The sequence below is a fragment of the Pleurodeles waltl genome, chromosome 10 (assembly GCF_031143425.1).
Source record: "Pleurodeles waltl isolate 20211129_DDA chromosome 10, aPleWal1.hap1.20221129, whole genome shotgun sequence".
NCBI classification, from domain to species: Eukaryota; Metazoa; Chordata; class Amphibia; order Caudata; family Salamandridae; genus Pleurodeles; species Pleurodeles waltl.
The window spans coordinates 332,065,105-332,089,505 of record NC_090449.1 but is presented as its reverse complement, the minus strand read 5'-3'; positions in this window follow the sequence as shown (position 1 = coordinate 332,089,505).

Below are 24,401 nucleotides of genomic sequence, written 5' to 3'. Positions count from 1 at the left end.
GCTCCTGGAACACATAGGCCCCAATGATAAACAATGAGGTATTGCACGGCAGTCGTTGACCGCCTCCCGCAAAGGCGCACAACATCAGTGGAATTACCTCATTTACACTTGTCCCTCCTCACAGGTCAGGTGGCCACCATTTCAAGGGGGAACAGGCCATGGCACCTAACTGCGTCACAGCAGACACAGGCACACCAACGGACCTACACGTTCACATACTGTTTCTGTAACAAAAAGCAAGGCATTTTACTCTGAGGATATCTTTGAATATGACCATCTGCGAACTGTTTTTCACCCTACAGTTCACCCGCTGAGGATGAATAGGAGATGGAGACATACCCCGTGTACAGACCCCTGGTGGAGCTGGCAATAATGGAGGGCAGGCACATTATCCAAACCTACAGACTTGATAGGGCCACAATCCAAGAGCTGTGTGCCCAATTGGAGCCAGACCTGATCTCAGATCTCCGCCACCCTACTAGTACCCCCCCCTCTTGTGCAGGTCCTGTCAGTGCTCCTTCTTGGCAAGTGGGTCCTTCTAAGCGACAGTGGCCGTGGCAGCAGGGATGTCACAGCCTATGTTCTCAAACGTGCTGACCTAAGTATTGTCAGCCCTGATGAAACACATGCGCAGCTACATCGTATTCCCCCAGGTGGAGGATTTGGCCGCAGTGAAGGCTGACTTCTATGCACTGGGACATATCCCCAACATCATTGGTGCTATTAATGATACAGATATTGCCTTTGTCCCCCCCCCGAAAAATGAACAGGTGTTCAGAAATTGAAAGAGCTTTCACTCTCTGAATGTGCAGATGGTGTGTCTGGCGGACCAGTACATCTCCCATGTCAATGCAAAGTATCCTGGGTCTGTGCATGATGCCTTTTTCTTGAGGAATAGCAGCATTCCATATATGATGTCTCAACTCCAGAGGCCCAGGGTGTGGCTAAAAGGTGAGCCCATGGTCTCCCCCCCAGTGTCTGTTGGTATATGGATGTGGGGTTGGCCCTAAGGGTGAGGGTCTGGCTAACAGGTATCCCTCAATATTTACAGGTAACTCTGGTTACTCCAACCTCTCCTGGCTAATGACCCCAGTGAGGAATGCCAGGACAAGGGTAGAGGAACGTTACAATGAGGCACATGGGCAAACAAGGAGGATCATTGAGCCCACCTTTGGCCTCCTGAAGGCCAGATTCCGGTGCCTCCATCTGACAGGTGGATCCCTGTGCTACTCACCCAAGAAGGTGTTCCAGATCATTGTTGCATGTTGCATGTTGCATAACCTGCCCTTGAGACTCCAGGTGCCTTTTCTGCAGGAGGATGTGGCTGGAGATGGTTGTGTGGCAGCGGTGGAGCCTGTGGACATTGAGGAAGAGGAGGCAGAGGAAGAGGATGTGGACAACAGAACAACTATAATTCAACAGTACTTCCAGTGACACACAGATAAGACACTGCAACCTCACCTTCCATTGCAGTTTTGTGTTGGACATTATAAATGGCAGCCTGATTTTCCAAATTCTATGGCCACTTACTGTACCCTTTGGCATCTCTATTTTCAGATATCTGTGCCCCACTCTGGCTCCTGGTGTGTTTACTGCTGCCCACTACAGATCATACCTATGTATACATAACTTTAAAGTTGAATTGCAATGTTTACAGCTTGTTAAACGAAAACATATTTAATCAATTAACAGACTACATACTTGTATTTGTTCCAAGGGTGTTTATTTATGTGCTAATAAGTGGAGGGGGTATTGCAATGGGCTGGGTTGCTGATGGAGAAAAGTCCAGGATAGAGTCTAGTTTATTGGTATCACAGGTGCATTGTCCAAGGGGGCATAGGAAGTGGAGCAATGGCAGTTGAAGGTGGACAGGGTGACATAGTGGGACACAAGGGTGACATTCAGGGGAGTCTTATTTCCTGGTGGGGGTCTTGCCAATGTTCTCTGGCTTCTGCCTGGATCGAGGGACCTTTTGCGTGGTGATCCTCCTTCTGCAGGGGGAAGGGTGCTGGTGGCCTGTTGTTCCTGTGGCCGGGCCTCCTGTCCACTAGCGTCAGCGGAGGTGGAGGGCTGTTCATCGGTGTGGCTAGTGTCAGGGGCCTGTTAGTGTGCCACTGCCACCCTCATGGTTTTGGCCATGTCTGCCAGCACCCCTTCAATGGTGACCAGGGTGGTGTGGATGTCCCTCAGGTCCTCACTGATCCCCAAGTACTGTCCCTCCTGCAGCCGCTGGGTCTCCTGCAACTTGGCCAGTATCTGGCCCATGGTCTCCTGGGAATGGTGGTGTAAGTGCCTCGTGGAGAGTCGGTTCCCAGGGCCTGTCCTCCTCCTGTCGCACAGCAGTCCTCCCAGCTTCCTTGTTGTCCTGTGCCTCTGTCCCCTGAACCGTGTGCCCACTGACCCCAGGTCCCTGATCGTCCTGTGTTTGTGGGGTTGCCTGGGGTCCCTGTAATGGTGGACACACTGCTGATTGACGTGTCCTGGGGACAGTGGATGGGCCCGCTGGGTGGGTGCTGTGGTGGTGTTTCCTGAGGGGTGAAGATCTGTGGTGGTATGGGACCGGGCCTGGGTCACTGACTGTCCAGAGGTCCCTGATGGGCCAGGTTGGTCATCCTGATCCAGGTGTGCAGAGCTTCTGTCATCACTGTGGGCCTCTTTGAGGGGGGGACTGGATGTTGCTGGCACCTCCTCTCCGGTGACGTTTTGTGGGTATATGAAAGCAGTGTTATTGTTACTGTTGTGACATCTTGTGCATGGGTATGTTGTGATTTGGTTGGCTAAGTGATTGTCACTAGTGTGCATGCTGTGGTGATGGGTGTCCGTGCAGGGCTGTGAGTGGTGTCCATGCATTGGTGGTGCATGCAGTGCTGGTTACTGGGATGGGTGGGCTGTGATGGTGGGGTATATGTGAGGTGGTGGGGTGATGTGGGTGAGGGTAGAAGTGAGGGTATGTGATGGCATGCAGGTAGCGGGGTGATAATAATAGAGAGTTGACATACCAGAGTCCAGTCCTCCTGCTACTCCTGCCAGGCCCTCAGGATGCATGATCGCCAAGACTTGCTCCTCCCATGTTGTTAGTTTTGGGGGAGGAGGTGGGAGTCCACCGCCAGTCCTCTGTACAGCTATCTGCAACCACGGAATGCACTTTTCCCCTTAGGTCGTTCCACCTCTTCCTGATGTCATCCCTTGTTCTGGGGTGCTGTCCCACGGCGTTGACCCTGTCCACAACTCTCCGTCATAGCTCCATCTTCCTAGCAATGGACGTCTGCTGCACCTGTGATCCAAATAGCTGTGGCTCTACCCGGATAATTTCCTCCACCATGACCCTTAGCTCCTCCTCTGAGAACCTGGGGTGTCTTTGTGGTGCCATGGGTGTAGTGTGAGTGGTGTGTGTGAGGGCGTGTGGGGTGATGTGTTGGGGTGTGTGCTGTGAGGTTTGTGGCTGGTGTATGGGTGATGGTGTTCTGTGGCTCTGGTTCTGTGTGTGCTCCTGGCATGTCTCTCTCTCTCTGTTGTAAATTGTTTGTAGTGGTAAAGGATTGTGGGTAAGGGGGTGTGTGTTTTATAGTGGTTTGTGGTTGTGGGTGTGGTGTGTGTATGTGTGTCAGGTTGAATTGTCCAATGTGGCGTTGTTTTGTATATGTGTGTGTATTTTGAGCGCGGCGGTATGTGCCGCCAGTGGTTTACCGCTGTTGAATGTCTGCCACGGTGATTCGTCGGTCATAATGCTGTGGGCGTCGGTACCGCCAGTTTATCACTGACCTTTGGTGTGGCAGACTTGTGTGTGTGTCTGTGTAGTGGTGGATTTCTATGTGTGGGTCATAATACGGTATACCGCTACGGTCGCGTATTATGACGGCAGTCAGCATGGCAGTAAGCAGCACTTACCGCCAATGTCATAATGAGGGCCAACATTTTTTTTAATTTCAACGTCCACTATTTAATGGATGCATAATTGTACGTGTGCCTTTATTGCAATAATTGGATGCCTGAGTGTAAACCTGAGGATGCACCCGAATGAGCGGACTAGTTTTGGCTTCTGACTCTGCCGCCGTAATCTTACCTACAATGCAGTGTTCATGCCCCATCGAATAGCCTGGACTATGCTTCTAACTGAGTGGTGATGTGCACAAACCTGGACCTTTGTTGGATGCTGAGCTTGTTACTGTACATTTGCCTGCATTGAGATGATCTGATACCTGAGTCTAGGGCTAACTATGCATCTGAATGAACAGCAATCTGCTCAAACCTGGACCTGTGTAGGACTCTAAATATGTGAATGTACCTTTGCCTGCATTCGGATGATCCCATCACCTGAATGTGCTTCTGAATAAATAATGGCATCTGCAACCCTGGACCAGTGTTGAATGCTGTTTGCATCACTGTAACCTTTTGTCCAATGCAGTATTATGATTATTATTGTTGCCCTGAAATTGCTTCTGAGTAAATGCTGTACCAAAAACCTGGACCTCTATTGGATGCAGACTGCATTATTGTATCTTTGTCCATACTTGTTCCCTGGTTTGCCCTAAGTGTACTTCTAAATGAGTGGAGGTGTGCACAAATCTGACCTGTGTTGGACACTGACTTCTTCACTGTACTATTTTTTGCATGGGGTATTCCAGTCCCTGAGTGAGCTTCTGAGTGAGTGGTGGTGTGTGCAAACTTACACTTGTGTTGGACACTGACTACATCACCATACCTTTGCCTACATTAGGATGTTACGGTCCCTGAGTGTAGAACAGAGGGGGCATCTCAGTGAGTGGCCTTGTGAACAAACCTGGACCAGTGTTGGAGGCTGACTGTGTCACTGTACATTTACATCCATTAGGGTGTTCTGATCCCTGACTGTAGTCCTGATGGTGCTTCTGAGTGAGTGGTGGTGTGTGGAATCCTAGATCTTTTTTGGATGCTGAATGAAACTGTAACTTTGCATACATTCAGATAATTCAATTCCTGAGTGTAGAACCAAGTATGATTCTGAGTGAGTGGCAATGTGCTAAACATTGGAGCCCAGACTTACCATAGAATTGCACTGCCCTTTCGTCATGCAGGGTGAGGCATGGGCAACACAATCCTTAAGCCAGATTTACCAACTAATGAAAGCTCACCTTATGTGGCCCTTCATTGCCTGGTAAATCTGCAGTAACAGAAAGCAGCGGAAGTCACTACCTTGCATAACTCTTGCTTCAGGAAAGCGTTATATGGGTGGAGAGTACATGTTCCCATGCATCCACCCATGTATTTTGAAAATTTACCAAGACACGTAAATCTGGGACTGCTTCTAAATGCTAAACTTTCCTGAAAGAGGATGAGAAAAAATATTTTTATTTTTCTCTAAGCATTCTACAAACATGCTTAGAATCAGGAAAAGCCTCTTAGGATTGTTATTGTGCAGGAAGTTGTCCCTTCTGTGAGAAAGTAGCCTCTTTCTAGCCTTGTTACCCCCACTTTTGGCCTGTTTGTGAGTGTATGTCAGGGTGTTTTCACTGTCTCACTGGGATCCTGCTAGCCAGGGCCCAGTGCTCATAGTGAAAACCCTATGTTTTCAGTATGTTTGTTATGTGTCACAGGGACCCTGCTAGTCAGGACCCCAGTGCTCATAAGTTTGTGGCCTATATGTATGTGTTACCTGTGTTATGACTAACTGTCTCTGAGGCTCTGCTAACCAGAACCTCAGTGGTTATGCTCTCTCATTTCTTTCAAATTGTCACTAACAGGCTAGTGACCAATTTTACCAATTTACATTGGCTTACTGGAACACCCTTATAATTCCCTAGTATATGGTACTGAGGTACCCAGGGTATTGGGGTTCCAGGAGATCCCTATGGGCTGCAGCATTTCTCTTGCCACCCATAGGGAGCTCTGACAATTCTTACACAGGCCTGCCACTGCAGCCTGAGTGAAATAACGTCCACGTTATTTCACAAGCCATTTTACACTGCACTTAAGTAACTTATAAGTCACCAATATGTCTAACCTTTACCTGGTAAAGGTTGGGTGCTGAGTTACTTAGTGTGAGGGCACCCTGGCACTAGCCAAGGTGCCCCCACATTGTTCAGGGCCAATTCCCCAGACTTTGTGAGTGCGGGGACACCATTATACGCGTGCACTACATATAGGTCACTACCTATATGTAGCTTCACAATGGTAACTCCGAATATGGCCATGTAGCATGTCTATGATCATGGAATTGCCCCCTCTATGCCATCCTGGCATAGTTGGCACAATCCCATGATCCCAGTGGTCTGTAGCACAGACCCTGGTACTGCCAAACTGCCTTTCCCGGGGTTTCACTGCAGCTGCTGCCAACCCCTCAGACAGGTTTCTGCCCTCCTGGGGTCCAGCCAGGCTTGGCCCAGGATGGCAGAACAAAGGACTTCCTCTGAGAGAGGGTGTTACACCCTCTCCCTTTGGAAAATGGTGTGAAGGCAGGGGAGGAGTAGCCTCCCCCAGCCTCTGGAAATGCTTTCATGGGCACACATGGTGCCCATTTCTGCATAAGCCAGTCTACACCGGTTCAGGGACCCCTTAGCCCTGCTCTGGCGCGAAACTGGACAAAGGAAAGGGGAGTGACCACTCCCCTGACCTGCACCTCCCCTGGGAGGTGCCCAGAGCTCCTCCAGTGTGCTCCAGACCTCTGCCATCTTGGAAACAGAGGTGCTGCTGGCACACTGGACTGCTCTGAGTGGCCAGTGCCGCCAGGTGACGTCAGAGACTCCTTCTGATAGGCTCCTTCAGGTGTTGCTAGCCTATCCTCTCTCCTAGGTAGCCAAACCTTCTTTTCTGGCTATTTAGGGTCTCTGTCTCTTGGGATTCCTTAGATAACGAATGCAAGAGCTCATCCGAGTTCCTCTGCATCTCTCTCTTCACCTTCTGCCAAGGAATCGACTGCTGACCGCGCTGGAAGCCTGCAAAACTGCAACAAAGTAGCAAAGACGACTACTGCAACTCTGTAACGCTGATCCTGCCGCCTTCTCGACTGTTTTCCTGGTGGTGCATGCTGTGGGGGTAGTCTGCCTCCTCTCTGCACTAGAAGCTCCGAAGAAATCTCCCGTGGGTCGACGGAATCGTCCCTCTGCAACCGCAGGCACCAAAGAACTGCATCACCGGTACCTTGGGTCTCCTCTCAGCACAACGAGCGAGGTCCCTTGAATCCAGCAACTCTGTCCAAGTGACTCCCACAGTCCAGTGACTCTTCAGTCCAAGTTTGGTGGAGGTAAGTCCTTGCCTCCCCACGCCAGACTGCATTGCTGGGAACCGTGACTTTTGCAGCTACTCCGGCCTCCGTGCACTTCCGGCGGAAATCCTTTGTGCACAGTCCAGCCTGGGTCCACGGCACTCTAACCTGCATTGCACGACCTCCTAAGTTGTTCTCCGGCGACGTGGGACTCCTTTGTGCGACTTCGGGTGAGCACCGTTTCACGCATCCTTGTAGTGCCTGTTTCTGGCACTTCTGCGGGTGCTGCCTGCTGCTGAGAGGGCTCCTTGTCTTGCACGACGCCCCCTCTGTCCCCTGACGCAATTTGCGACATCCTGGTCCCTCCTGGGCCACAGCAGCATCCAAAAACCCTTACTGCACGATTTGCAGCTAGCAAGGCTTGTTGGCGGTCTTTTGGCGGTAAAACACTTCTACACGACTCTCCACGGCGTGAGAGATCCGTCCTCCAAAGGGGAAGTCTCTAGCCCTTGTCGTTCTTGCAGAAACCTATGCTTCTACTGTCCAGTAGCAGCATCTGTGCACCCACAGCTGGCATTTCCTGGGCATCTGCCCATCTCCGACTTGCTTGTGACTTTCGGACTTGGTCCCCTTGTTCCACAGGTACCCTCGACTGGAAATCCATTATTGTTGCATTGCTGGTTTGTGTCTTTCCTGCAGAATTCCCCTATCACGACTTCTATGTCCTTTGGGGAACTTTAGTGCACTTTGCACTCACTTTTCAGGGTCTTAGGGTGGGCTATTTTTCTAACCCTTACTATTTTCTAATAGTCCCAGCGACCCTCTACAAGGTCACATAGGTTTGGGGTCCATTCGTGGTTCGCATTCCACTTTTGGAGTATATGGTTTGTGTTGCCCCTATCCCTATGTGTCTCCATTGCATCCTATTGTAACTATACATTGTTTGCACTGTTTTCTAATACTATTACTGCATATTTTGGTATTGTGTACATATATCTTGTGTATATTTGCTATCCTCATACTGAGGGTACTCACTGAGATACTTTTGGCATATTGTCATAAAAATAAAGTACCTTTATTTTTAGTATATCTGTGTATTGTGTTTTCTTATGATATTGTGCATATGACACTAAGTGGTACTGTAGGAGCTTCACTCGTCTCCTAGTTCAGCCTAAGCTGTTCTGCTAAGCTACCATTATCTATCAGCCTATGCTGCTAGACACCCTATACACTAATAAGGGATAACTGGGCCTTGGGCAAGGTGTAAGTACCCCTTGGTACTCACTACAAGCCAGTCCAGCCTCCTACATAGGTTGTGCAGCGGTGGGATAAGTGCTTTGAGACTACTTACCACTCTTGTCATTGTACTTTTCATAAGAGAAAAAAATACAAAACAAGTTCAGTGTATGTACACATAACCAAAAAGTTTTGCATTTCCTCTTTTCACTCTTGTCTAAAGTGCTGAAAAGTACTTCTAAACTTTCGAAAAGTTCTTAAAAGTTTAAAAAGTTTTTTTTTCTGTCTTTCTAAAAGCTCTAAAAACTTTTTCTCACTTTTTCTGTCACTTAAACTCTTTTTAAAATGTCTGGCACAGGCCAAAATGTTGATCTGTCCAAACTTGCATATGACCACCTTAGCTGGAAAGGAGCAAGGAGTCTCTGTATAGAAAGAGGTTTGAGTGTAGGGAAGAATCCTTCCTTGGAATTATTGCTTAACATGCTTAGAGAACAAGATAAGGCCAGAAGGGCCCCATCTGTTGATAAAGCAGCTAATGGTTCCCAATCTGATCCAGGGACCCCCCTAGGAAAAGATTCAGGAAAGAAACTTCATAGCCTGCCCATTACTAGACAGTCTAGCATAGTTGGTACTGATGTAGAGTCACACCATACAGATAGTGTTGTCTCACATCATAGCAAGAGCATTCCTTCTCACCACAGTAGAAGTGATGTTTCTGTTAACCAAGCTGTTAGGGTGCCTTCTGTAAGGGACAGGTCTCCTTCTGTCCATTCTCACCATACTTCTGTTTCAAGGCATGTCCCTCCCACCCACCCTGATGACAGATTGTTAGAAAGGGAGCTCAATAGATTGAGAGTGGAACAAACGAGACTGAAGCTCAAGAAGCAACAGCTGGATTTGGATAGACAGACTTTAGAAGTAGAGAAGGAGAGACAGAAGTTGGGTTTAGAAACCCATGGTGGCAGCAGCAGTATTCCCCATAGTCATCCTGCAAAAGAGCATGATTCCAGGAATCTGCACAAGATAGTTCCCCCTTATAAGGAGGGGGATGACATTAACAAGTGGTTTGCTGCACTTGAGAGGGCCTGGCTGTACAGGATGTCCCTCAAAGGCAGTGGGCTGCTATCCTATGGCTATCATTTAGTGGAAAAGGTAGGGATAGGCTCCTTACTGTGAAAGAAAGTGAAGCCAATGATTACAAAGTTCTTAAGAATGCACTCCTGGATGGTTATGGCTTAACCACTGAACAATACAGGATAAAGTTCAGAGAGACCAAAAAGGAGTCTTCACAAGACTGGGTTGATTTCATTGACCATTCAGTGAAGGCCTTGGAGGGGTGGTTACATGGCAGTAAAGTTACTGATTATGACAGCCTGTATAACTTGATCCTGAGAGAGCATATTCTTAATAATTGTGTGTCTGATGTTTTGCACCAGTACCTGGTGGACTCTGATCTGACCTCTCCCCAAGAATTGGGAAAGAAGGCAGACAAATGGGTCAGAACAAGGGTGAACTGAAAAGTTCATACAGGTGGTGACAAAGAGAACAATAAGAAGAAAGATGGTGAAAAATCTCAAGATAAGCATGGGGATAAGGGTAAAACCAAAGATCCCACTTCAAATCTTAAACACTCTTCAGGGGGTGGGGATGAAACAAATTCTTCCTCTTCTTCTCAACCTACACAATTTAAAAAGCCTTGGTGCTTTGTGTGTAAAAATAGAGGCCATAGGCCAGGGGATAAGTCCTGTCCAGGTAAACCCCCTGAGCCTACCACCACTAATACATCAAGCTCTAGTGCCCCTAGCAGTAGTGGTACTAGTGGTGGGACTGCTGGCAACAGTCAAGTTAAGGGTGTAGTTGGGTTCACTTATGGGTCCATAGTAGAAACTGGGGTAGTCACTCCCAAGACAGTTTCTGTCACACCTAGTGGCATCGGCCTTGCCACACTGGCTGCTTGTCCCCTTACAATGGATAAGTACAGGCAGACAGTTTCAATAAATGGTGTTGAGGCCTTGGCCTACAGGGACACAGGTGCCAGTATCACTTTGGTGACTGAAAACCTAGTGGCTCCTGAACAACACATCATTGGACAACAGTATAAAATTATTGATGTCCATAACTCCACTAAGTTTCTTCCCTTAGCTATAATTCAGTTTAGTTGGGGTGGAGTTACTGTCCCTAAGCAGGTGGTGGTATCACCTAGCTTACCTGTAGACTGTCTCTTAGGTAATGACCTAGAGGCCTCAGGTTGGGCTGATGTAGAGTTTTATGCCCATGCAGCCATGCTGGGCATCCCAGAGGAATTGTTCCCTCTCCTTTCTACTGAAATGAAAAAGCAAAGGAGAAAAGGCCTGAAAACTCAGGATCCCTCTCCAACAACAGGTAAAAAGGGTATCACAGTATCCCCTAACCACCCTGCCAATCAGTATATAATTCCTGTGGTGGGAGAAACCTCTCCTGGGGTGGCACCTGTTCCAAGGGAATCATCAGCTGGCAAAGCTGTACTCCCTGAGGTAGAAGTACCTCTCTGTGGGATAACTAACATTGGTGACAAAAAGAGCACCATTTTAGTTAACATGGAGCATCCCTCCAACCCTCCCAGAGTAACTTTAGTGCAGAAACCCTGCACTGCCTCACAACACTTAGGACAGCATCCCTGCCCTAGTGTGGAGCTCATAGGACAGCATCCCTGCCCTGCTCCAACTCAAGAGAAACAGCATCCCTGTTCTCTCTTCCAGCCATATGGACAAAGTTTTTGCCCAGCTATGGTTTTTCTGAGACAGCATCCCTGTCTGGCATTTCCATCACTACATATAGGTTCAGTGGACAATTCCCACTGCTCTAAACTAAAACTTACTGATAGAAACTCTGAAAATACATCTTCACATTGTTGCTTAGCTACAAAACTTCAAACAGGGTGGTTTACATCCCCACAGGGAAGTAACCATATAGTGGATGATAAAGGGAGTAACCAGTCTATTGCAGAGCTACTCTCTACTTATCACCACTTAGACAATAAAGTCTCAATTGGCCAAGGTTAGCCTTATTGTCCTTCGTTTGGGGGGGGGTTCTGTGAGAAAGTAGCCTCTTTCTAGCCTTGTTACCCCCACTTTTGGCCTGTTTGTGAGTGTATGTCAGGGTGTTTTCACTGTCTCACTGGGATCCTGCTAGCCAGGGCCCAGTGCTCATAGTGAAAACCCTATGTTTTCAGTATGTTTGTTATGTGTCACAGGGACCCTGCTAGTCAGGACCCCAGTGCTCATAAGTTTGTGGCCTATATGTATGTGTTACCTGTGTTATGACTAACTGTCTCTGAGGCTCTGCTAACCAGAACCTCAGTGGTTATGCTCTCTCATTTCTTTCAAATTGTCACTAACAGGCTAGTGACCAATTTTACCAATTTACATTGGCTTACTGGAACACCCTTATAATTCCCTAGTATATGGTACTGAGGTACCCAGGGTATTGGGGTTCCAGGAGATCCCTATGGGCTGCAGCATTTCTCTTGCCACCCATAGGGAGCTCTGACAATTCTTACACAGGCCTGCCACTGCAGCCTGAGTGAAATAACGTCCACGTTATTTCACAAGCCATTTTACACTGCACTTAAGTAACTTATAAGTCACCAATATGTCTAACCTTTACCTGGTAAAGGTTGGGTGCTGAGTTACTTAGTGTGAGGGCACCCTGGCACTAGCCAAGGTGCCCCCACATTGTTCAGGGCCAATTCCCCAGACTTTGTGAGTGCGGGGACACCATTATACGCGTGCACTACATATAGGTCACTACCTATATGTAGCTTCACAATGGTAACTCCGAATATGGCCATGTAACATGTCTATGATCATGGAATTGCCCCCTCTATGCCATCCTGGCATAGTTGGCACAATCCCATGATCCCAGTGGTCTGTAGCACAGACCCTGGTACTGCCAAACTGCCTTTCCCGGGGTTTCACTGCAGCTGCTGCCAACCCCTCAGACAGGTTTCTGCCCTCCTGGGGTCCAGCCAGGCTTGGCCCAGGATGGCAGAACAAAGGACTTCCTCTGAGAGAGGGTGTTACACCCTCTCCCTTTGAAAAATGGTGTGAAGGCAGGGGAGGAGTAGCCTCCCCCAGCCTCTGGAAATGCTTTCATGGGCACACATGGTGCCCATTTCTGCATAAGCCAGTCTACACCGGTTCAGGGACCCCTTAGCCCTGCTCTGGCGCGAAACTGGACAAAGGAAAGGGGAGTGACCACTCCCCTGACCTGCACCTCCCCTGGGAGGTGCCCAGTGCTCCTCCAGTGTGCTCCAGACCTCTGCCATCTTGGAAACAGAGGTGCTGCTGGCACACTGGACTGCTCTGAGTGGCCAGTGCCACCAGGTGACGTCAGAGACTCCTTCTGATAGGCTCCTTCAGGTGTTGCTAGCCTATCCTCTCTCCTAGGTAGCCAAACCCTCTTTTCTGGCTATTTAGGGTCTCTGTCTCTTGGGATTCCTTAGATAACGAATGCAAGAGCTCATCCGAGTTCCTCTGCATCTCTCTCTTCACCTTCTGCCAAGGAATCGACTGCTGACCGCGCTGGAAGCCTGCAAAACTGCAACAAAGTAGCAAAGACGACTACTGCAACTCTGTAACGCTGATCCTGCCGCCTTCTCGACTGTTTTCCTGGTGGTGCATGCTGTGGGGGTAGTCTGCCTCCTCTCTGCACTAGAAGCTCCGAAGAAATCTCCCGTGGGTCGACGGAATCGTCCCTCTGCAACCGCAGGCACCAAAGAACTGCATCACCGGTACCTTGGGTCTCCTCTCAGCACAACGAGCGAGGTCCCTTGAATCCAGCAACTCTGTCCAAGTGACTCCCACAGTCCAGTGACTCTTCAGTCCAAGTTTGGTGGAGGTAAGTCCTTGCCTCCCCACGCCAGACTGCATTGCTGGGAACCGTGACTTTTGCAGCTACTCCGGCCTCCGTGCACTTCCGGCAGAAATCCTTTGTGCACAGTCCAGCCTGGGTCCACGGCACTCTAACCTGCATTGCACGACCTCCTAAGTTGTTCTCCGGCGACGTGGGACTCCTTTGTGCGACTTCGGGTGAGCACCGTTTCACGCATCCTTGTAGTGCCTGTTTCTGGCACTTCTGCGGGTGCTGCCTGCTGCTGAGAGGGCTCCTTGTCTTGCTCGACACCCCCTCTGTCCCCTGACGCAATTTGCGACATCCTGGTCCCTCCTGGGCCACAGCAGCATCCAAAAACCCTTACTGCACGATTTGCAGCTAGCAAGGCTTGTTGGCAGTCTTTTGGTGGTAAAACACTTCTACACGACTCTCCACGGCGTGAGAGATCCGTCCTCCAAAGGGGAAGTCTCTAGCCCTTGTCGTTCTTGCAGAAACCTATGCTTCTACTGTCCAGTAGCAGCATCTTTGTACCCACAGCTGGCATTTCCTGGGCATCTGCCCATCTCCGACTTGCTTGTGACTTTCGGACTTGGTCCCCTTGTTCCACAGGTACCCTCGACTGGAAATCCATTGTTGTTGCATTGCTGGTTTGTGTCTTTCCTGCAGAATTCCCCTATCACGACTTCTATGTCCTTTGGGGAACTTTAGTGCACTTTGCACTCACTTTTCAGGGTCTTGGGGTGGGCTATTTTTCTAACCCTTACTATTTTCTAATAGTCCCAGCGACCCTCTACAAGGTCACATAGGTTTGGGGTCCATTCGTGGTTCGCATTCCACTTTTGGAGTATATGGTTTGTGTTGCCCCTATCCCTATGTGTCTCCATTGCATCCTATTGTAACTATACATTGTTTGCACTGTTTTCTAATACTATTACTGCATATTTTGGTATTGAGTACATATATCTTGTGTATATTTGCTATCCTCATACTGAGGGTACTCACTGAGATACTTTTGGCATATTGTCATAAAAATAAAGTACCTTTATTTTTAGTATATCTGTGTATTGTGTTTTCTTATGATATTGTGCATATGACACTAAGTGGTACTGTAGGAGCTTCACTCGTCTCCTAGTTCAGCCTAAGCTGCTCTGCTAAGCTACCATTATCTATCAGCCTATGCTGCTAGACACCCTATACACTAATAAGGGATAACTGGGCCTGGTGCAAGGTGTAAGTACCCCTTGGTACTCACTACAAGCCAGTCCAGCCTCCTACACCTTCCTACACAAAAATAATCCTGCCGGCAATGTAGGCACCCTTGCTCCATAGCACAAGGGTGCCTACGTTGGCACTAGGCAGCACGTAGTGTTCTAGCGCAGTGAGAGAGCAGGAATGCATCATATCTTTGTAAGTATGATGCATTCGTGCCCTCTTTTTTGATGTAGTGCAGTGCAGCACGTTATCTTGCTGCATTGCATTGCATCAAATGATAAATCTGGCCTTCAGTCTGTGTTGGATGCTGACTGTGTCACTGTACCTTCCCTCCATTGGGGTGCTCTAATCCTGAGTGTGAATCTGAGTGATTGGGGGTGTGCGCAAACCTGGGCCTGTGCAGGGTGTTAACTCACTGTACCTTTTCCTCCATTGTGGAGTTTGATCCCTGAGTGTACGCCTAAGTGTGCATCTGGGTAAGTGGCGTTGTGTGCAAACCCTGCACAATATTGGATCTTGACTGCTTCACTGTATCTTTGCTTCACTGGGGTTTTATGATCTCAGAGTGAAGCTCTGAGAGTTTGTTTGATTGAGTGGCAGTGTGCCCAGCTCTAGACTTGTGCTTGATTCTTAGCATGTCACTGTACCTGTGCCACCATTAGGGTGTTTTGATCACTGACTGTAGACCTGAGCTTTTGTCTGGATGAGTGAACGTGTGCAAAGACATGTTCCTGTTTGTAACTCAGTACTGTGGCTTTGAACTCTACTGGTGTGTCCCGGATTCAATGATGATGCGCAAATTCAAGTCCCTCAGTGAACGCCTGACTGTGTGTCTGAGTATAAAAGCATCAATAATGTCTGAATCAAGACTCTTCACAAAAGGAGCTGGTTTCTGCTTCATAAAATATTGACATCTTCAGCCAATCGAATTAAGGAAAAGTTAAACTGTGAGTCACATGATTGTAAATGGCAGAGATATACTTACCTTACGTTTTTGTTTTTAACCATATCAAGCTCACCTGACAGCTTTTTTAAATGCTAATACCTTGAAAACTACTGAATAGATTTACACCAAACTAAACGGGCATCAGCAATGCCAATACGTTTAGCTTTCAAATGAAAGTGCTGTCTCAGTCACTTATGGATTTAGGCATTCAATAAGGCATCAAACATGCACTAGGACATTCATCTTAGCACTCTTGCATTCTTGTATCCACCCACTGACTCCTCCTTGAATTCAATCCACTTACAAAATCACACTAAAATAGTATACATACTCAACTACATGTGCATGACACCTTAAAAGTAGAAGAAGTAAACACACTCCCACCTAAACAATGCAGGCATATGTTCAGAGTAGCAAGCAAAATTACATTCCGAAGCAGGTGGCCTTTTTGCAATGCAATTGTACATAGTGTTTCCTGTTCTGAAGTTTGGGAAGGCTACTCTGATGTGTGTGTGTACCGGGTAGGCTGTAACCATCTTTGCCTGTGCACAGATTAAACCCACCAGGTTGTGAAGCTTGCTCTGGTGTGAGTGTAGCGGGTGGGTGGTAGCTTGGTGGCAACTGCCTTTGCACATTCGCATCTAAGCCCCTGGAGTATAGGAAGCTTGCCCTGATGCGTGTATACTAGGTGGGTGGTAACTTGGTGACAACTGCCTTGCCCGAAATGAAACTGGATTCCTTTCAGGATGAAGGAAAAAAATATTAAATTAAAAATATTGTTTAACCCAAATATTGTGCAAAAAATATTGCCACTACAATAATATTGAGGAACAGAACATAGAAGGTAGAAATATCATTTTTTAAGTATCTAGTATCAGTTTGAAAAATATTATAGCATATAATGCTGCTTACTTTAATGCAGTTGTATTAAAAGTGCTTTTAGTTAATGTAATTTACTGGTTATATTAACTAATTTTATATATTATTTAATATTTGAATTGTAAATAGTTAGAATAGTCTTTAATTTTTTGTATAATTTAACATCATTTTATGTTTAATTCTAATATTAATTAAATAGTTCATGGGTTGGGAAGTTTTTTTATTTTTTTCATTTAATACATCAATTTTTCTTGGTAAATCTCTTTTTTTATTGTATTTTATTTGTTAATTTATTGATGAATGTTTTAATAATAATGCTCGAGTAAAGTTTGTGAATATCTTTCATATGTATTGTTGGTTTTAAATGTATTTGTTTTAGTTATTACTATTTTACTGGTATTATTATTTATTGATAATTTATTATAATTTGTGGGGGGTGGTGGATCTTTTGAGTCATAGCAAGGGAAATTATTCTATTTTAAACGTTTTAATTTGTCTTTTGTTAAATTATTTTTGTATTCTTATTTCTTAAGTTCATTTTATTAATTTTTATTTATTTTTATATTTTTATTTTGTATATGTTTTAATGATTTAATGTTCTTAGGAAGTTACATGCTTGTTTAAAAATGATTAGGAGCTGGAATTGCATATGTAATACTTCCTAAGTACAATATTTTCCCTGATTTTGCTTATGCTGGAATGGGAGTAGTAAATCTAAGGCCTCCAAATTCCAACGCTTTCCCTGATTTTGCTTATTTTGCTGTAGAATAGTAAATTTAGTTCCTCCAAACCTTCAATGCTTTCTCTACTGTGGCTTAAATTATAGAAGGAACATTAAATCTAGCCCCTTCAAAGTACAACACTTTCCCTAATTTTAATAATGTTCGAGTAAGAATAGTGAGGCATATTTACTAGAGGATTGTGCTGCCGGAGCGTCACTTTTTCTGAAGGTCCGGCAGCACAAACCTCTCAACCATATCTATGAGGTCACGCAAAGCCACTTTATGTGGATTGTTATGGTCTCATAGATATGGAGTAAGACAAAGCAGTGCAAGTCGCTGCACTGCCTTACTCAGCCCCATGGGGAGGGGTCCATGGGTGTTGAGTGAGTTTTCCCACACAACACCCATGGATTTTGATGCTGCCCCAGATTTACCTACTCAATTAAACCTGTGGCAGGGCCAAAACCTTACATCTTCCCCAGGAGTGGCGTAACGAGGAAAATATTTCCATTTGTCCTCGTTTTTTCCTCTTTCCATGTGTGCTGCTTTCTGCAGCACACATACAAAGAATAAAATGCCTCCCACAATTGTTTATGTGCAGGAATGCTTCCCTTTCTGCACAAAAACAATCATGCATGCAACGAAGGCACCCAAAGGTGCCTGCTTTGGTGCTAGGCAGCCGATTGTGCCCCAGTGCAGTGGGAAAGGACAGAAATACGGTGCATTCCTGCCCTTCCATATGGGCAGAGGGCAGCACAGCAAAAAGACTTGCGGTGCTGCCCTATGACAATTCGCCATAAGTATGCTCCAGTAAGTCTAACCCCTCCAAAGTCCAACACTTTACCTACTGCTGTTTAAGCTGGAGTGGGGATAGTAATAGTAACCTCTCGAAAGTCCAGCCCTTTTTCTACTGTTGTTTAGGTTGAAATGGAAATAGTAAATCTAAGTCGTCTAAAGCTCAGCACTTTTCCTACTACTCCTTACGCTGAAGTGACATTAGTAAATCTAACTTCTCCAGTTCCCAATACTTTCCCTGCTTTGACTTATGTTGGAGTTAGAAAAGTTAACCTAACCCCTCCAAAGTGCAACATTATTCAAGCTTTTGTTTACGTTGGTGTCGGAAAGTGACTGTAACCCCTCTGCAGTCCAAGGCATTTTAATTTTCAGTCTCAGGAATATCCACAGATCCTCAACGTACAAATATCACTTTTTTTTCACAAAAGCACCTGATCTTCCATTTGTTCTGTACTGAGTGCAATAATTCTTAAGGGAATTAAAATGGGATATGGCACATTTGAGACTGCCATATGCTTTTTTTGCCCTTTCATAATGGATAGGCAAAAATCTTTCATTGAAGAACTATAGTGGGTGAACTTTGTCTAAAGTTATTAAGAAAACAAAATATCCCTTTCCCATAGGAACACTGACTTAACAATAGGTACAATGGCAGTGTCACCGCCAGTGCACCAGTGCAATATATATTTATACATATATTCACACACAAAAAAAAAAGTTACAGGGACATTATAGTTAGGAAATAGAATTAAAACGACATAGAAATTCACTGGAAAAACCAAAGGCTACAGTTAGGTTCAGATAGCACTGATACAAAACCATAGAAATTCGGCAGTTATAGCTACCTGAGCTAACTATAACTTACGCCCAGCAATACACTGCTTATGACCTCACATATTACATCAGAGATGGAGTAGCACAGCACCTAACAGCCCAGACACTCAAACAAAGCCCCTCAAAACAAATTCAAGGTTTTTAATGATGGTACCCTTAAAGTTTCTTAAAATGTTAAGCCTAAAAGTAGGTAAGATCATTAACCCTAAGAGGTTGCTTCAAAAATTTGTAAATTTGCTTAACAATAGAAAAAGGTTGGATAAAAAAACCTGTCCTTTTTGCCACCATTTTGTTTTCATGAAAACCACACACTCTGCCACACTGTAGTGTGCTTTCATTTACAATTAGGTATGAAGCACTATATGAATGTTACAGTACAACACATCCTTCGCGATTTATCCTATGCATGCTTGATATAAAATTGGAGCAGATAATTCACAAAGTAAATTGGGCGTAACGCATTTGCCTAAAAGATCGCGCAGCACAGTCCAGCAATGCTCAATTAATTGTATGACGGAAGTTTGCTGCAAGAAATGAAAGCACCAACCACTTAAATAATTTGTTTGTTTTTCTCAGTGGGTCATCAACACACTTCATTGACATTATTTTGTTGCTAATGGAACTGTGTATTAATGCCTGGATGTTTGCAATAGCGCCACAATGGATCACTTAACGTGATACAAAACGAAATGATTTATACTTTATGGCGCTAAAGTAGTGAAATAGTTGTTGTTTGTACATCAGATTTGGTGTTGTTTGAACTCCCACTCCCTAATGTAGTTATTTTCCTATGACCCCGTGACCTGACCCCCTCGGAGCCTGAAGTATATACAAGCGCAGGCGGCCGTGCTTGATTTTTAAACATTTTTTGCTGCTAACTTGCAGAAAATTTGCAGCAAAAATCTTTAAAAAAAAGCTTTTTTGCCTTTCGGGTTGCAGGGGGACACCCAGCACCAAGGCTACGGGGTCAGGGAATTTATACCCTCCCCCCTTTTCTTTATGTTTGATCTTTTTGTTTGGGACTCAGCTGAATCTATTATAGCTATTCATTTGTGAAATACCATCCAAGCCAACCTTGAATGAATCAAGGCAACCTCTGACATTAGTGACATTTGTTCCCTACATTATAGCTCTTCAGAGAGGCTTAGCTTTGCCCAGACACAAGAGAGCACCCAGTATATCAAAACAATACCCTTACAGTAATAGAGTGAAACATAGATTATGCCAAAAAGAAGAAGAGAACTCTGGGTAGCTCTCAGGTTTAGGTGGAGAGTGTTTCCAGTATAGAGCACCCTCAACACCAGCGACACTCTGCATCTGCACACCTCAAAAGTCTGTTTTTCAACATAGGATTTAAGCATAGGATTAGCACAGTGCCTTCCAAGCTGAGCTAGAAAGGGACAAAGAGGAAATTTTACAAGGATTTGACACAGGACAGTAGTGCAAGTGACCCTGCTGCATTGCACCACAGGGAAAGGGCAGAAATGTACTGAATTTACAAGAAAAAGTGGATTTCTGTCCTTTACCCCTGCCTTGGCAAACAATTTGCTACATAGCGCCAAAGCAAGCAACTTTACACCATGGTACAAGGGCGCCTGTGTTGTATGCATGATTGTGTTTGTGCATAAAGAGGCTCCTTGCTGAAGAAAAACAATGCTGGGGGGCAGTTCCCTCTTTCTATGTGTGCTGCATTCTGTAGCATACATGAAAATAGGAAACAACGAGGAGAAAATAAAGATATTTTTCATTGTTGCACTGTGCTATGTGGAGGGGTAAGATTTTGATGCATTCCCAGATTTACAGATCCTTGTAAACCTGGGAATGCGTCAAAACCCATGAGTGTTGCGTGGGAATACCCACCACAACGCCCACAGAACTCCCCCTGACTCAGTGGAAGGCAACACAGCGACTTGTGTTGCCTTGCCTTATACCATATCTGTAGGAAGGTGGCCTGGTGTGTGGTGGGTACTTATGGTAGTTACACCTTATACCAGGTCCAGGGTTCCCCTATTAATGAAGTGTAGGCATTGTCTAGAAGCCAGGCTCTGCAGAGGTAGCTGTGGATGAGCAGCCAAGGCTTATCTAGGAGACATGCAAAGCTCATGCAATACCACTGTAGTCACACAGCAGTTACACACATGAAAGACAACACTCAGGTGGTCATTCCGAGTTTGGTGGTAACCTGACCACCACGCCTGCGGCGGTGTTGAGACTGCCGTGAGGGTGGTGGTGCGTACCACCATATAACGAGTTAGGCGGTGAACCCAATGCAACACAGACAACTGACCACCAGTATTGGCACCGCCGATGAGCAGCATTTGCCAGCAGTAGGCAACTTCAGGCAAGTGGAAGCCTATGTGCCGTCTACCACATTCGAGTCACCACACCGCCATGATATCCAGGGCTGGCTGGCTGCGAAAATCCTAGTGGAAACAGAAAGTACAAAAAGAGACACCTACCTCCAGGCACAGAGATGCGTCCGCACCGCCATGGCAAACGAACTGCTTGTCTTCCCAGCGTTGTATCTCGCCATACACCTTCAGGGCCAGGGACAATGACGAAGATGACAACCGCAAGTACACCTAGCACAGAGTGGAGGAAATGGCAGTGATACACACCCACACATAGCACACATTCCCGGCATGGACAGCGAAGGCCACACACTCACGAATACAAACGCACCGTAACAGCACACACATCCACACACACACACACAAAATCAAGTACCCAATACACACACAAAGCCAAGCAAATACTTAGCAAACATACAGCACAATGCACACTAACACAGTCATACACATCCATACACAACACCTCATAACCACACAACGACAACTAGAACACAAATATCTCAATGCAGGCATAGACAGGCATGTTGTGAACCACCATACATACACAAACATCATAAACTATATGTAGCAATTACTCACAATCAACAACAGTGAACACACATCCAAACTATGACACAGGTAACATTTCACGTACAAACAACATACAAGGAACTCCACACATGCAGCACCATACACACGGACGAACGAAACACCCCATACAATCCCACAAGCAAGCAGACACATAACAACATGCACATTGCACAACCTATATACCCAGTGCATGCAACAACTCAGACACAACCCATGCACAGACCACACACACCGTTGCACACAGATGTCACACCACGATGTAGAAGGAAACCAGGACAAGCATCTCAACTTGCCAAGCACAGCAATGTGGGCAGATGTATTTATAAACAAAAATGTATTAATAAACTATATACAAAATGTGTCGAATGGCAAGTACACTGTCTGATAATGCAGGACACATTGTCCAGATATCATGGCCCCAACTTGACTCCTGACAGAAAATAGGCCTCCACGGCAAAGGGGCATCAATGGGACAGGCAGGCACCTCAGGGGTTTGAGAGTGGTGGGGGCGGGGTGGATTTGCTTTGGGAAGGGGCATGTTTTGGTTTGGGCTTGGGAGGGTGGACTTTGGCTTTGGAAGGGGTGGATTTTTTGAAGGGTGGAGGAGCAGGGGAAACACCAGAGAGGGCACCAGAGGAATGGGAGGTAGAAGGGCCTGGGAGGGGCAGGGGGACATGACATTTAGGGGTAACACGGGGTGGGAGGGGAGTACGGAAGAGGTCAAAGGTGGCAAGAAACACTTTTTTTAGGAACACGGGCGGTCACATGATTGAAGGTTGGGAGTGGTGGCAGAGGGAGTACTCGTCTGACATGTTGGTGTGCTGAATGTGGATGCTGGTGTGTGTAATGTGTGCATGTCTGTGGTGGTGAATGTTGGGTGGGTGAGTGGGTGCGTGTGAATTCATTGGGAGGAGGAGAGTAGAGATGCAGGGAGAGGGAATGCGAGATGTGTGAGTGAATGTTGGGGTGGTGTGTGCAAGTGAGGTGGATGTGCTGCAGGTGGCAGAGAAGGTAGTCGTGGTGAGTGCAGATGTGGTGTGTGGGGTGGGTGTCTGTGAGTCTGCTGTTGTGGTGATTGAGGGTATGACAGGAATGCTAGCAGGGCCAGTGTCTGATGATGCAGTGATGGCAGGTGTGAGTGGAGATGTGAATGTAAGGGAGGAGGTGGGGGGAAGTGTCTGTTGTGTATGCAGATGTGTGTTCTGTGTGTGCATGCCTGTGGGTTTGTTTGTGATGCTTATGTCTGTCCTTGCGCACCTTGTCTGTTGTAGTGGGTGTATGCTGGTCTGTATGTGTGCCCTGGACGGGTGTAGGGAGAGGGGTTGTGGATTGGAAACAGGTAGCTGGAGGGGGGACCGAAGATAAAGGGACACTGGCTGACGTCAACGAGGAGGCCAGAGCTTGAAACGATCTCTGTAGGCCAGACAAGGCACAGTGAATGCCTTCCAGGAATGCACTGGACTGCTGGATCTGGGATGCCAGCCCCTGGATGGCATTCATGATGATTGCCACAGAGATGGACCTCAGGAGGTCAATAGCCTCCTCAATGAGGGCAGCAGGGCTGACTGGGGCAGGAGCAGATGTGCCTGTGGCAAAGGAGACACCCACTCTCCTGGGTGAGCGGGTACGGGCAACTGGGTGGGAGCTATAGGGAGGGTGGTGCTGGTAAGGGGGATGGAAAACAAGGATGGTGCTGGGGTGGTACCAGATGGGACTGCCACTCCAGGGAGCCGCCATCGGAGAATGAATCTGAATCTGATGTGGTGGATTATCCAGTCTCCCCCGTGGTGCTTCCCTCTCCCTCAATCCCATTGGTCCCCTCGGCTTCGCTGGTGCCAGCCTCCTGGGCCAGTGGGGCTGCTGCATCCACTGCTCACCGGTACCCTTCCTCCTTCGCCAGATGATGCTAAAGCACATATAGACAGAGGTGGAGAGAGAAGGAGGGTGAGAGCAACAGAAAGGGAGGAAATGGTGTTAACCCACACTTCCACTTCACATACAAACAATACATAAATTAGCCCCTGCCGGGTAAACAAGAGACCATTTTGCAATCAATAACAATAGATTCATGCAAGCGATACCCAAACTTATCAGTGATCACCTCAACCCTGCAGCCTATACAGTTGATTGAAAACTACTACATACCTGTCAACTGGCTAAATGAGTGATCAACAATTCAACCGAAGAACATACCCAATCACATGTCATCCATTACAGGATGAAACAAATCTGAGCTCAGAGGAACTGTGCACACAAACTAACCTACAGGAATGTGTGGAGTACATGCGGTACAAAGGTCTATTGATGTTGCAATTTAAGCAATTGCAATGTTAATAAAACATAGCTGTCATTACCTAAATACAGTGCCAATATGATCAACTTGTACTACTACAGTACACACGGAGATGGAGGATGCAGCCAGTGACATGATAGAACATTTGAGCGACCCATACATACAGTTGAATGTGTGCCACAGTACCACCGTTTCTGTTCCTGCATGGCTCTACATAGCTAATGTGTCACACTCCTACATGATTGGTGTGACAACCAGGACTGTACTCTCCCTAAATCACATCTGACCACATACATCCCAAGTCCAGTGAGGGTCACAGTACACAACCATGCAGAAGTCATCTAACATTCTACACTTACCCCCTTGTGGCTGCTATGCTGCCCTCAAGCGCCCATCCAACTCTGGGTAGGCCACCACTAGTATGCAGGATATTAGGGGGGTCATGGTCCGACGCGCACCCCTTCCACGTTGGGAGGCCGTCCCAGCTGGGCCTCTGCAGCCTTCTGGGCCC